This window comes from Pogoniulus pusillus, chromosome 7 (genome assembly GCF_015220805.1).
Source record: "Pogoniulus pusillus isolate bPogPus1 chromosome 7, bPogPus1.pri, whole genome shotgun sequence".
NCBI classification, from domain to species: domain Eukaryota; kingdom Metazoa; phylum Chordata; class Aves; order Piciformes; family Lybiidae; genus Pogoniulus; species Pogoniulus pusillus.
This window is the reverse complement of record NC_087270.1, coordinates 17283298-17296691: the sequence shown is the minus strand read 5'-3', so window position 1 is coordinate 17296691 and position 13394 is coordinate 17283298. Positions and strand designations below refer to the sequence as shown.

The 13394-nt window shown below is 43.6% G+C and overlaps 2 long non-coding RNA genes across 4 annotated transcripts in view; both read left to right on the top strand.

Annotated features, from left to right (window-relative positions):
- LOC135176771 (uncharacterized) overlaps positions 1-2385 on the top strand; it is a 93676-nt gene extending 91291 nt beyond the window's left edge. Inside the window, exon 3 of the long non-coding RNA XR_010302818.1 lies at positions 2293-2385. This is a non-coding gene — a long non-coding RNA (uncharacterized LOC135176771). The remainder of the gene's footprint in view (positions 1-2292) is intronic.
- A 1059-nt stretch (positions 2386-3444) lies between these two features.
- Positions 3445-12296, top strand: LOC135176770 (uncharacterized). 3 transcript variants are annotated; one of them, XR_010302817.1, is made up of 4 exons: positions 3445-3528; positions 6466-6574; positions 8138-8219; positions 8907-9190. It is a non-coding gene; the product is annotated as an uncharacterized LOC135176770 (long non-coding RNA). The 3 variants fall into 3 exon arrangements; XR_010302816.1 differs by lacking the exon at positions 3445-3528 and adding an exon at positions 11836-12296 and having other exon boundaries at positions 3577-6574; positions 8907-9160; XR_010302815.1 differs by lacking the exon at positions 3445-3528 and having other exon boundaries at positions 3577-6574.
- Positions 12297-13394: the final 1098 nt, after the last annotated feature.

The following is a 13394-nucleotide window of genomic DNA, read 5'->3' as shown; positions in this document are numbered from 1 at the left end:
ATATTTAAGAACATAAAAGTCTAAACAAGAGAAGACTCCTCTTGACCACTGCATGGCTGTCTCCATTATCCAATAAGCTGTGCAAGCAGTAGACAGACCTAAAGAAATACATCACTGTTGGGCATTCAGAGATGTTTTCACAAGATAGCGTTCGCCATTTTTTAATTCAAGGATCTTATGCTGCTAGATCTCAACCCGAGCAGTTACCAAAGGTATGTGCCAGTAAAGTTATGTTATTTTTCACAGTGACCAGAAAGAAAACCTAAATCATTGCAAGTAAACCTAACAAGTGACCTGGGAGCTGAAGAAGAGGGTGAGTATCTAAGAAAACAGGTCAACTCTGTACAGAGATCCTCCCAAGGAACATTGCAAAGCTGTGGGAGCCTTGAAGAGCCAGGAAACCAGCAGAGATTTGTATCAGTCAGCATGATCTAATAAGCTTAGAGAAAAGAAGTTTGATCACAATCTGTAAGAGAAAGAGAAATGTGGAACCGAGTAAGACATAACACAGAAATCTTATGGCTGAAAATTAAATCTGAATACTTTGGGCTTTTTATGGGGAGGAGAAGCAGGAGCCATAGCCAACTTCAGAATCATACTCTTCAGGGCTTTTCTAATAGCTCTTGTGGCCCCTTAGGAACTGGCAGCAGGTGTTTAAAAAACTCAGCTGTACTTGTAAGAGGGGGGAACTGGAAGGCGTCCAATGGCCTTTGCCATGTGAGGTAACTGATTATGTGGCCTTCCTGAATCCTATAGTTTGTGAATCAGTGTTTTGGATTTCCTCAGACACAGCAACATCAATGACAACTCCGTCTCCACATCCTACCAAGCACTGAGCAGAATTAGTGAGGGTAAAAGCATTTGAAATGGAATAATGTTTTAAGACTCTCTCAACCCCAAATAGCATGAGCTATTTTGGCTAGCTTGAGCTACTTCTTTTGTTGTCCTTTGCCTCTACTCTATCATTAGAGAATGACAACAGTAGAATTACCTGCCAGATAATTTAAAGGGAGGATTTCTCCCTTTAAACCAGAAAAAAAAAAAGTAACATAAAAAGAGCTTCAGTGCAGTGCAAATAAAAGGCTGCTCTATATGCTGCTGCAATTTCCTGGAGCAGCACTCAGGATCTCCTTGGATCATGGGTGTGAGGGTCCCAGCACCTGGCTGGGCTGGACCCAGTGGCTGTATATTTCATGAGTCTCAGCAGATATGATCTGTCCATACACAAGCCATGTTTTACTTACAGAGTAAATTGCATTACATGGGCTACAATATACATTCTCAAAGGGGACGCACCTTGAAAACATTTTGTTTAATGAAATAACTTAATTAGAAGAGACCTTCTGGCTGATGTGGTTGAGGCTGTGATAATTTTTCCTTCTCAAATCATTTTCTCTGTTTATTACACTTAATTATAGTGTAATTATGCATCCATCCTCTAGGCAAATTATACAATCAGAAAATGTGAGTGGTTCGTTTGCCACTGCCGTTGGGACCAGTGTTTACATCCCTATAGTATAAAATATGAGCATCATTCCTATTATTTATAGCATATACATGTATATAAAAGATGGTTCACACAGAATTAACAATCTGTGTAAATGTTTTATTGGCAGTCATTTTTGCATCATCCACTGAATTAACTTGCAGTCTGCTAATAATGAAACCATCCAACGCTTAGATAGGCAAAATCTTTACACCCTGCCATGAGTTTAGTCAAACACAAAATGCACAGAGCTGGCAGCTGGATGTGGAAGTTCCACAGTGAAGTTTAATTATGGCAGGGAGATTATTATTACTTGTAAGAGCTTTTTGCCTTTTTTTTTTTTTGCTTGTTAGGTTGGTTTTGGGGGGTTGTTTGGTTGGTTGGGTTTTTTTGAGGGGGGGGGAGGGGTGTCATTTTTTGCTTTGTTGGGGGTTTTCTGTCATTTCATTTTCTAATAATCTGGCCAGAATTTCTATGTACAACAAGAGGGAAAGGAGCCCCACAGCATTTGGTTACAAGGTGTAGATTTGTATTCAAGCCATGGGTTCAGACCAAACTTTTTTTACCCATGTTCTTCATGAACTTCCTAGTCATGGCAGCACTGAGTTTTAAAGGCTAGGCTATACTCCCTCTTGTTTTTATTGATGGGACTTGACAGATTGCATTTGAACATAGTCAGAAATGAATCAAAATGTCCAAATCTAAAAACCCATTTTGACATTCTCTCCTTGGCCAGCTCTCAGCATGAATACAAACCAGATTCCCAGCTGGCAGCTTCAGCTTCCCTTCATGTGCTTATTTTGCAGAGATGAGGCCTCTCACACCAACGGATCAGGCAAGGAAGAGAATATATCTGTTCTGGCACTGTGGGCACCAAGCATCAGTGTTGATTACAGATGGCAAGCAGGTGAGCAATCCATGCAAAATGGCAGCCCTACCTAGCTGGCACCTGGCCAGCCCCACAGCTGATGGAAATCTGGGTAACTGCTTGATCTATCTCATTTTCCTCATGCTGGGGAGCCAGTCCTGTCTTTCACAGTGTCACTCACCTGTATAGGACTCTCCACAAGTACCTTGCAGGAAAGAAAAGGCCTCAGTGTGGTCTGGCTTCTCTTTGTTCCCTGCTATTTTTATGAAAGCCAGTGTTTCACAGCCAGGTAAGCAAAACTGAGTTTTGCCACACCGCAGCTAAAGGGCCAAGACTTGTCTGGGGAGTGGTGGGGAGGTTGGGGTACAGCTGAGAGGCACAGCTGGGTGGGGAGAACCAGGAATGTGAGATTTGTGGAGGAGAGCAAGGGAAGAGCCAAGAGTGGTGGTCCCCCCAGATACAGTTAGCAATCTAGGGAAGGAGAAATAAGATGATTCCTGATCATCTTCACCAGCCTAATAGGACCCTGGTGCAGACAGTGGCCTCCAAGAGCTTTTTCCTCTTCTCACCATCAAAACACAACCATTGCCCCATTTCTCTGTCTCCCTGAGAGCTGTTGGTTGTGGTCTCTGAGGGAACAGCGCTACCCTAGCCAGCCTGGGATAAAACTGTGGAGCAGAGAATCAAAGCCCAGATCCCAGCATATACTTTGTGGTAACCTAAGATCCAATAAAAATACAGGGAGATTTTGCAAAGGAGCTAGCAAGTATTCCCCAGCAGGTGCTGTGGCTCCATCCTGACCTGCTGACACCCAGGGGAGGCTGCATATTTGTTCACATGGGTGGAAATAGCAATGCTGTTGGCTTGCAGCATTGGCTGTAAAGACCTAGCATGCAGAAGACAGGACAAGATGTGCCAACAGCCCCAAGTCTGCAAACATGCAGTAGCTCTAGAGTGCCCAAGGACCACAGTACCAGGCAGTGACTCAGTTCATGCAAGTGTGCATCGCCTCAGAGTGAGATGAGATGGGAGTAGTAGGTATGTAAGATGGTTTTGTTTTTTTCCTGATGTTATTCCCATTTTCCCAGGTCTCAGCTCCAGACAATCATCTCTGTCCGCTTTGGCCAGACAACAAGACACTGGCGATTGGCTGGCATTTCTGTCATGAGCAAAGGTACAGTGCAAGGAACTGTCTGATCCTCCTCAGCCTTTGGCCACAGTGATTCTGCATGGTGTGAAGCAGGCTGGGATGCAGTAAATGGTGCCCTAGCTAATCGGCCTGCAGCCAGAGCAGGATTTGTCCATTACAGTCTCACTTGCTTTCTGGGTGCAGCCTGAATGAGAAGGTTTGAGCCAGTATTTGCTGGGGTTTTCCCATGCTTTCTTTTGAAGCTCTTGGTTTTTCCATGCCTTGAATTTTGGAGTGTGCCTTGAGAAGTGTCATGGGTTGATTTCAAATGTTCAGTAACCTGTTACAAGAAGCAATATTGCCTAGCTCCATTTTCTACCTCTTGATTTGTAAATGCTATAGAATGAATGCTGTATTTACCTGTATTTGAGTGATGAGGAAACTATGACACAATTGCATCAGGCAGTAGACTGAAGGAAAGGCTTGGAGCAGGAGTCAGACTGCTAAGTCTCCGAGCAGAGTTCCAGGTGCAAGCAGGGCTCCTCCATCCCTTCTGTCCTTTCCTTGTTTTGTGTCTCCTTGTATTCCTAGGGAAATGAAATGTGAATTCTAAGCTTCAGCATCTGTGCTAGGAGAATATGCAGCCAAGTGAAAGGTGGCTGAATTTGGCCCAGTATTGGCCACTGATTCTTAAAGACCTTCTTATCACAGAGTGAACTGCTTCAGAAACCAGCTCGAGAGCTGACAGCCCACAGTGCTGAGTGACAAGTTAAATTTCAGTTATAAAAAAGCCATAAAGGAAGTCTGACATATTTTTATCTCCTCCACTACTCCAGTGGAAGCTGCAACCTTGATATTTCTGACAGAAATTACCTGGGGGTCTGAGATGCGTTCTACAGTCTGCAGATGATCGCATAGTGCACAAACCAAAGCCATGAGCGACCTGGTTATTTTAGGTATGGATCAATGCCATTGTCAGTGGAATTAAGGCACCCCAGCTGCCAGTGGGTTTGTACAATGGCCATGAAGGGGTTCACTGTAGCAAGGTTTATAGGACAAATTTTCATTCCTGTACATAACCTTAACCTCCTGTGCTGAGGAGCTCTGCTCGTGGACCAGGACTATCGTGAAAAATTGCTGTACATTCACAAAGTGGAAAAAATAGTCCCATTCACACCCTCAGGATGGGTAATCTGAGCTGCAAGAAGACTCAAGATTCAGAGGACTTCCAGCCAGCCAGCACTGGAGGCCTTGTGGAAGCCTCAGTCCCAGCAATCTGGCCCAGCATTGCTTCGGCACACACTGAGCTCCACATCACGAGGGAGCAGTGCGCCAATATCTGAACTGTTGTAAATTAAAGCCAGCAGAAGTAGCTTTCCATTCACACTTTCAGTTTTCGTATCAACATGCCATAATGACATGAGGCAGCAGTTGGATGTAGAATGGTAAGAATATTTGGGCATTTTAAGCAACGAGGATAAGTTTGTTTAGCTCACACATCCCTCCCTTGCTCCAGCTGAGAGATCACAAGTCACTGTCCACAGCTACAAAGGGCCAGACTGAAAGCTCCTCTTAGGTGAGAAGCAGAAGGGGTTTAAACCACCACATCTTGTCTGTTTGTAAATGCTAAGCCCTGCTGTTATAAATTACTGCTCCGCTTCTAGATTGGTTCACAGTCTTTTTGCTCCCTTATAGAGGCAGGGGTGACACCTCTCACCTCTGGTGAAGGGTTGAACTACAGGCATTCAGCTAAATCCCATGTTACCAGCTAGAAAGTAAAACATGCTTTTCAGTCAGCTATGGGATGTGTTTCCCAAATGCTCTGGTATCTCCAGTCTCTCCTACTTTCTTTGTGAAACTGTTACTTTGCATAATAGAGGGGAGAGACGCTGCTCCAAACATCTGGTAGGCAACACCATGTATAATTTAGGTTGCATCACTCACTCTCCCATCAACAACAGGAACACAGCTTCCCTCTTTTTTTCTCTTGATCTCTTATCCCTTTGCTAGAAATGCAAGGTCAAAAGTAGCTGTGGGGCAATAAACTGTATCCAATAAACCACAGAGTTTTGAGGGACTCACTGCTTGTGAGTGAGACTTCACAACCAGGTCATTTCCCAGCTCTACATGTGCAAAGGGATAAAGAACTCAGTAAATCCTGGTCAGGACAGGGCATGTTTTCAAATGCTCTTTCTTCTCCCAGAGGCATCTGGTTACCCTTCAGCAAAGCCTAGAGACTCAGATCACGTCATCATCTGAGCACAGTGCTCTGGCAATCACCATCAAGGTCAACATCACTGCAGTTAGCTATGGAGTCCCCCACGTGCATCAACAGACTGATTGTGAGGGAGGTCACCAAGTCCACTCATGTCTAGCAGAAGGCTTCTTGGGCTGGGAATGGGAGTTTCATCATCTCCAAAGGACTCTTCATTTTGAGGACCAAGCCACCTTTTTCTTCTGCATTGGTGGTTCTCTCAGACAGAAAGCTGCAGCAGGAAAACTACAATTTGCTGCTATTCCTCTGTTAAGAGGAATATTTGGGGCCTATCCAGACCTGCACTCCTGTTGATCTGCTCTTGATGAGCACAGTCAAGTGGTTAAGGCCCTGATGCTGGAGTTTATGGCTTGAATCAATGGGATTATTCATAAGTTCAGAGATAACCACGTGCTTTTATATGTGGCTGGAGTGGCGTCTAAAGCTGACAGCTGGGAGTCAAAAGCTCTGAGTCACCAGGTCCCTCCTCGCCTTCCTGTGTGACCAGTCTACCTGTGTCTGCTTCCTTGCCTGCCGTATAAGGAGGATGACAATTGCTTTTATCTGATGGTTACTTTCAAATGGCCCTAAAGGCCTTTTTTGGTCTGATGAAAATTCAGTAGAAGCTGGACTAGCATGGAAAAGACAGGAGGACATTTAACTAATGAGAGCACCGAAGCTCAGGAAGGCAATTACATCCTTTTTTTCCTCCCCATGTTCCCACACAGATTGCTGCAAAATCTTCTATATGCAGAATGGAGTGGGAGACCACAAAAAGGCCCTTTGAGCCAGTGGAAGGCTCAGGTGGAGCAGTTGTTTGGGTGTCCAGCACAGCAGGTAATGTTAACATGCTCCCAGCAGGTACAGCTTAAAGAGGTCCCATTCAGTTAAAAAACAGGACCCTGCTTCTGCAAACCTCTTCTTTACACATATGTGCTTGATAAAATAAAATCATGCAGAAAAAAAGAGAGAGAGAGAAGAGAGAGAGGGAGAAACATAGGCCACTGGCTTCTATTTTGTACTCCAATAGAGAGTAAGTTCCCAAGGAAGTGACAGAGAGGGCTTTCCACCTTTGGCATGTACACCTCTGAATAACAGATGATTTTAAACATAGACTCCATTGATTCTTCTGCTGTTCCTATCCAATGTCAGTACTGCTGTGGAGCTCTTCTCTCTGTGGACCTGGGCAAAGCGGGCAGGGCAACAATAGCTCATGATACAAAGCTGGTGCTGAGTTTTAAGAGAGAAAATCAGCACAAGCTGCCTAAGATGCAAAGAGCTGAATGGATCAATGGCTGATGACTTTGGTCGTATCATCCCTTCAACTCTATTCCCAGGAGAAGCTGCTCTCGTAACTCTGTTTCATTATACCCACATTTTGGAGGGGCGAAGCTGGCTTTGGCATGCCCTTAAGATGGGCCAGTCTATTCCTCCTTGATGGTTAACAAGTCAAATAGGATCATCTGTTTGGCTAGTGTGAGAAACCCTGTGTGGTGCAGTGTACAGCTGCTGTATCTGTGTGAATATGCAGGCTGAAACCCTGCAGAGGAGGTGTGGGTGTCCTCCCAGCTGCCCCACGCTTTTGCAGGAGTCTGTAAATACAGTTGTTCTCACTTTCCTTTGACAGAAATGAAAAACCAATTATGAATCAAGCTTTTCAAATTGATAGGTCTCCTGAATCTGAAGCATTTTTCATTCTTTGGCTGGTATCACTGCCTAGATTAGATCAGGTTTTTTTATCAGGATGGTTAAAATAAACAGTATTTATGGTTTAATTATCTGAATGACTAAGAAGCTCAGATTTATTTTAACTTCACAGAGGACCAGAAGATGTTTGTAATGATATGTTTTACTCACACAGCACCTTTCATCCAAGGATCTCAAACTGCTTTTCAAATAATTTGTCTCTCCATGAGACAGTTATTATCTCTGATATTACTGATGGGTAAATAAAGGCACAAAGACGTCAAGGCAGAAAGTTTTCCAAATATTAATTAACTAATTCTCACACCACTCCATGAGACTGTTACTATCTCTGCTGTTACCACTGGGTAAACTAAGGCTGAAATATGCAAGCAGCTTGCCCAAGGCCATGCAGGTGAGTCAGTAGCAGAGCTGAGAATAGCATATGACCGGTCTGAGTCTTGCTAATTGCTTCTAGCAAATATTACACCATGTTGCTGGCAATGAGCAATGCAAACCCCAAAGCTGAAACCAGATTTTTTTTTTCCAAGATACTCTGACAATAGTGGCTGTCCAGCAGCACACCATTTTTCTAGAGTTTATTATCCCTGCAGCTATCCTGTGTGACAGTCTCAGGCCAGGAGAGCTCAGACTCAACCAAGCACAGAGTTCCATATGGACAGCATGATGCCATGGCTCCTCTCTCTTCTCTCCAAGCCTGCAGCCATGGAGCAAGCATGTACCCCAGGGCAGCAGTGTGAGAGCAGGGCTGGCTTCAAGCATACCAACATGTGCTGCTGTAAGTGTGCATGTACTCTCCTCATTTATCTATCCTCCTCATTTGAGATGTGACAGAGTGTTATTTTTAAGAGTCCATTCAAGAGGTGTCTAGAGGAAGGTGGAGACCCTGCAGGCCAGGGCTCCTCACCAGCCAAAACCACCTTGCCACCTTGCACAGTCCATCAGCTCAGACTTCAGCATGCATTTATCCTGCAGAGCAAGGGCTTTCTGTCCTTCTCATGAGGAAGGGTAAAAGTGAGGAAGCTGAAGTCTCTTTGTGCCCCCAGGAAAGGTCGCTCGTTTTCCATCCAGCTGTAGTAATTCTCTGTGCAGGCACCTGAACCCTGACCACATGCACATCCCAGCTGAGCTATTTCAAACGTGGGCTTGGCTTCATCAAATGCAGTCTCATTTCCACATGAAAGGGCTGGAGGAATATGAAGCCAGCTCATCTGTATTGATAAGAATTTGGCATTACTTTCCCTCAGTTATCTAAGCTTTCTCGCACACATTAATCACAATGCAAAAAACCAGGAGAGGGGGATGCATCCTCTCAGCTGCCTTCCCTGAGCTCAGGCAATAATCTGGTAGTGGGGTTTTCAGTTTGGCTGTTTGGTTTCGTGGGGTTATTTTTTTGAGGGGGGAAAGAGTTGTGGGGTTTTTTTTAGGAAGTTGTTTTATTTTTCCCTAAATTTTCTTTTTCCAGTTCCATTCTGCTGAAGTTTGATTGTTCCCTCCCCTCTGCAATTTGGATGCTTCCTCTCCTTGCTACAGCTCTGATGCAAGTGCTGCACTGCCGTGTTTACCAAACCTGGCATGAGTACCCACTGCTAGTCTAGACACCAGTCTAACTGTAGCGCTAATGCTAGGGTTTAACAGACTGATCTCGGCATTTGTCATAGCTCTGCCCACGGTCATCACTTTGATCTTTATCCTTGAAAACCACAGTCATTGACGAAGGTAAAATGAATTTCTGTCTTTTAAGACTTTGATGGCATTCCCTTGTTTTGTTCTGTGTTGGGATTTTTTTTTTTCCTCCTCTCCTTTGCTCTTCCAGCTGAACTTCATCATAAAGCTTCTGATTACAGCTGCAGCTCCAGGACCAGATAGAGTTCATACTTTCTTCCTTTCTGCCATATGGCCATTTAAAAACTTAAAGGGGAAATCCTGGGACACTTCTGAGACAAACTGCCAGTGAGTGTAATGTAAACTGTAATGGGAATTGGAGATAGAGGGCCCTCAGGATTTGATCTTGTATCTTCTTAAAAACCAAACCAAAACAAACCAAATTCATCTTAAATAGGGTTAAGTGCCAAAAGCAAGAGAGAATGAGAACTATTTGATACCAGATTCCTCGTTTGAAATCTGCACTCTGCCAAGCACTACTATTTGCCTTTATGTAGCACCTAGAGGTACAGCTGAGATACAAGGGCCTTCTATTAGACATTGTATAGGCATGCTGTAAGAGATTGCCTCTGCCTGGAGGTGTTCATAATTTAAATAAGCACGATGAGCAAGCTGAGTGTTACTAGCTTCATCCTCTAGATGTGGAAGTTAAGGAAAAGAATGTATGCATCTTGCCCAAAGTCACACAGGGCACCCAAATTCATTGTAGGGCTCCAGGTTGCCTTCATAGTGGTGATAATGTCACCTTTGCTGGTGATCTGCTGGCTCCACAGGTGATGGCTGGGCCATCAGCACACAGCTAGATAGCAGTGTCTCTTGCTTGCAGTGATTTATGACACTTTTCCCTGCCTTGAGTTACAGGATTCGGCTCTCAGGGGCAGGAGTGCTACAGATCTCTTAGCAACTCAGCCTCCACTAAAAAAAAAAAAAAAGTCAGCAGCTTTTCAGGCAGACTTTCAGTTTTTTCCATAAGGTTATGAAAAACAATTGTCAGATGTCTTATCTCTTTTGGTTACTGTAGGAAAAAAAAATCTACATGAGAAACTTTCAGGAAGGTACTCCCACCAACCTTGATGAATTTCAATGAAAACAGAAGAATGGAGATCTTTACACTAGGTACATAAGAGAAGCAGGAATATAAGAAGTTTGAGTTTTAATATCATGCACCATTTAAAAGTAAATAAACTCAGTAGGGGAGGTTTTGATTACAGGATATACACAGTGTTTTATTTGCACACCTTTAAAAAGCTTCCAAGGACTGGGGGTGAAATCCAGGTTCATTGAAGTCCATGGGAATTTACCATGGATGGCCATGGTGCCAAGCTCTATCCCTAAATACCTGCATGGGACTCAGCTTAATTGGAGAGTAGCACACCAGTGAATTACAATAGCTGAGGGAGAAGTCATCCAGGGGACTTTAATATGAAAGAACCAACAGTGATGTCCCATCCCATAGCCCATCCAGGACAGCTTTTGATGTATCCAGCTTCTAGCTATGTGATTTTTCCAAATTAGTCTTATTGAACAAATAAAGAAATCTGCCTCCAAAGTCACTGGTCCAAAATTGGAGCTGGCTGAAATCTTTCCTACTGGCATATAGAAATACTGCATAAACACATATACACATCACAGGTAGCTGGAAAACTTTGTATGTAGGTAGCACTTATATTTTAGACAGCAAGGTGTGCATAGCCACATAGATCTATCTTCCTAACATCCACCAAAAAATAATGTTGTGTTTCCTGTGTTCTCCAAACACTTCACCATTTGATTCCCAGATGCCAAATGTTGGCACAGTATGTTAAACAGGAATGTTGGCAGTTTCTTGTGGAGATTTTTCTGCAGTCTCTACTCAACATTTCTTTTGAGATTCAAAGGAATTTGATTAACGTTTTGCTGTTGCCCATTCCTGACTGCTCTGAGTTGAGTCAGGACTGGAGAAGCACTTGATGAGCAAGGCCCTTTGGTTATTTACAGCCTTGTCCAAATGACAGAAGTAGCAGGAATCTCCTTGGAGAGCAATGTATCACAGAACTTGTCAAAATTATTTCAAAATCAAAGATGACTTCCAAGGAGCAGCAAGGGTGTAATCTTGGCACCAGTCAAGCCAATGGCAAAAATCCCAGTTTATGCACACTATTCTTAACAGAGCCTCTGAAATTTTGGAGCTTCATATATTATGGCTAAAATGTCCTGTCCAGATTCAGAATCTGTGTGCCTTAGAGAGGCAGGAGCCTAAAAAGAAGTGATGATAAATTCCCATTTTAAAAAGCAAATATCCCTGTTTAGAATAAGACCAGGGGAAAACTGAAGAATTTGGTGCTTAATACTGACATCTGCCATTTCCAAAATCTCTCCACCACTAGAAACAAATAGCTATGAGAGTTTGAAAAATTTTGGTCACTCATTTTTAGCTCTTCTGCTTCCGCTCCACCCACTGATACATCTGACCCATTATACCACTAACATTCTAAATGGCATGAAGGAAAGTTGATGGAGTTTCTTCATGTACTAGTTCCAGGTGAGCTGGCCATAGGAACAGCTATTATTCTCACCAAAACAAAAACAAAAGTATTTGTCAATATTTTTGGATGTAGGTGTTAGGTCCCAGGCACAAAGTAGCCATATTACCTGTAAATATCATAGAATGAATTCATAGAATGGTTTGGGTTGAAAGGGACCTTAAAGATCATCCAGTTCCAACACTATCATTGAACTCTGATTTCCAGGTTCTTTGTTCCAAATGCCAACCAACTGTGAAAATCCAGATGCGTTCTGGCATAATGACCAGAGGTCCCCAGCAGTACAATTAGATGATCATTTCAGGAGTGGAAGCAAGAGGTGCATCCCATATGGTGGGTCATGCAGTAGGAAAATGCCCCCATTGTAAATTATACAGTGCAAGTGATCTTTTTGATCTTCCATGCCATTGTCACAGCCTCCAGTCACATCAGCAGGAAGGGTTTAGTCCCCAGTGTGACAGTGCAAATGTGGAGGCTGCCAAACTATCCAGGGCAAGTTAACACCTGAGTTGGTGTCTGCTCTTCTCTGCATGCCTCTGTTGGAAAACAAACTAATAAAGAGTCTTGGTCCCAATGAAGATGACAGTTCTGACACATGTAAGAAAGTCCAGTTTCCCAGAGGAAAGCTCAGACAAAATATCTGACCTGAAATATTTATCACTTTACACTATGTTAATGCAAACAAAAACAAAGGATGCTATTACAAATCCATTGCTGAGCCCTACTAGAACAAACTAAGACCAGTAATTCAGTTATTGCCAGAGAGATTTGTTCAGTATTCCTCCTCTCCTCATCACCTCAGCAATCCACAAATGTCAAATATTAACTGCAAGAACAAAAGTCACCACCAGTTTTAACGGTGCCTCTACTGCTGGCAACTTGAGTCATTTATCTTTTTGTGCTTAGACACGATTTTGATTCATCTTTGACTGCCATTGGCGGCACCTCTGCCCAGGACAGCAGCATCCTAAAGCCAGGCAGGGCTGGACTTGCTGGGTTGAGCTCAGACTCCAAGTAGACCATTGCAGCTCAGTGCTGTGTATTAATCACAATAATAGCAATAGGGTTAGAGCCTGTTAGAACCTGTTTAACCCCAAAATCAGCTCAGCTGAGCTGGAAATGCCAACGACTATTCTCTTAGACATTTATATGAACTTGTGGAGTAGAACTTGGTGCAGACACAAAGCGGGCCAGCACAGAAGAAAGTCTCTTGGATTTGCAAAATAGACCAGAGCTGAGCATAGTGGAACAGAGAGAAAGCACGCCTGAATGGCACCATTTTAAGCCTCAAAGGAGAGTCCAAGTGCCAGCCAGCACAAGGAGATAAGGAGCACCCCTGGAGAAGGGTACAAAGGTAGCAGTGATGAGCAGTGCTTGGCTTTGCTCCCACAGAGGTCACAGCTGGGTCCTCTATTAACTTTTTCTCAACACAGCATTATTGAGCATTGTACCAAGCTACTCGATAGTAATGCCTCCCTCCCACAGACCTTTCACAAGAAAATAGAAGTATTTGACATTGCTGGCGTAAGCAAAGACAGTCAAAGGCTCTGTTATCTTCTTTTATAAGCTGGAGAATTTGGCTAGGAGTAGAAAAAGTCCCAGCAAAGCATATGGGGAGTATCACTCGCGTGAGCAAACTAATGCATGAGCCTACAAGATTTGCCTAAGCAGATGCCTGACGGCTCGTCCTGGGCTTAGCTGCAAGAGCCTCCATCTGGAAATACAAGTATCAGTGAAAATGTGTCTACTCTGAACTTAGAAAAAAA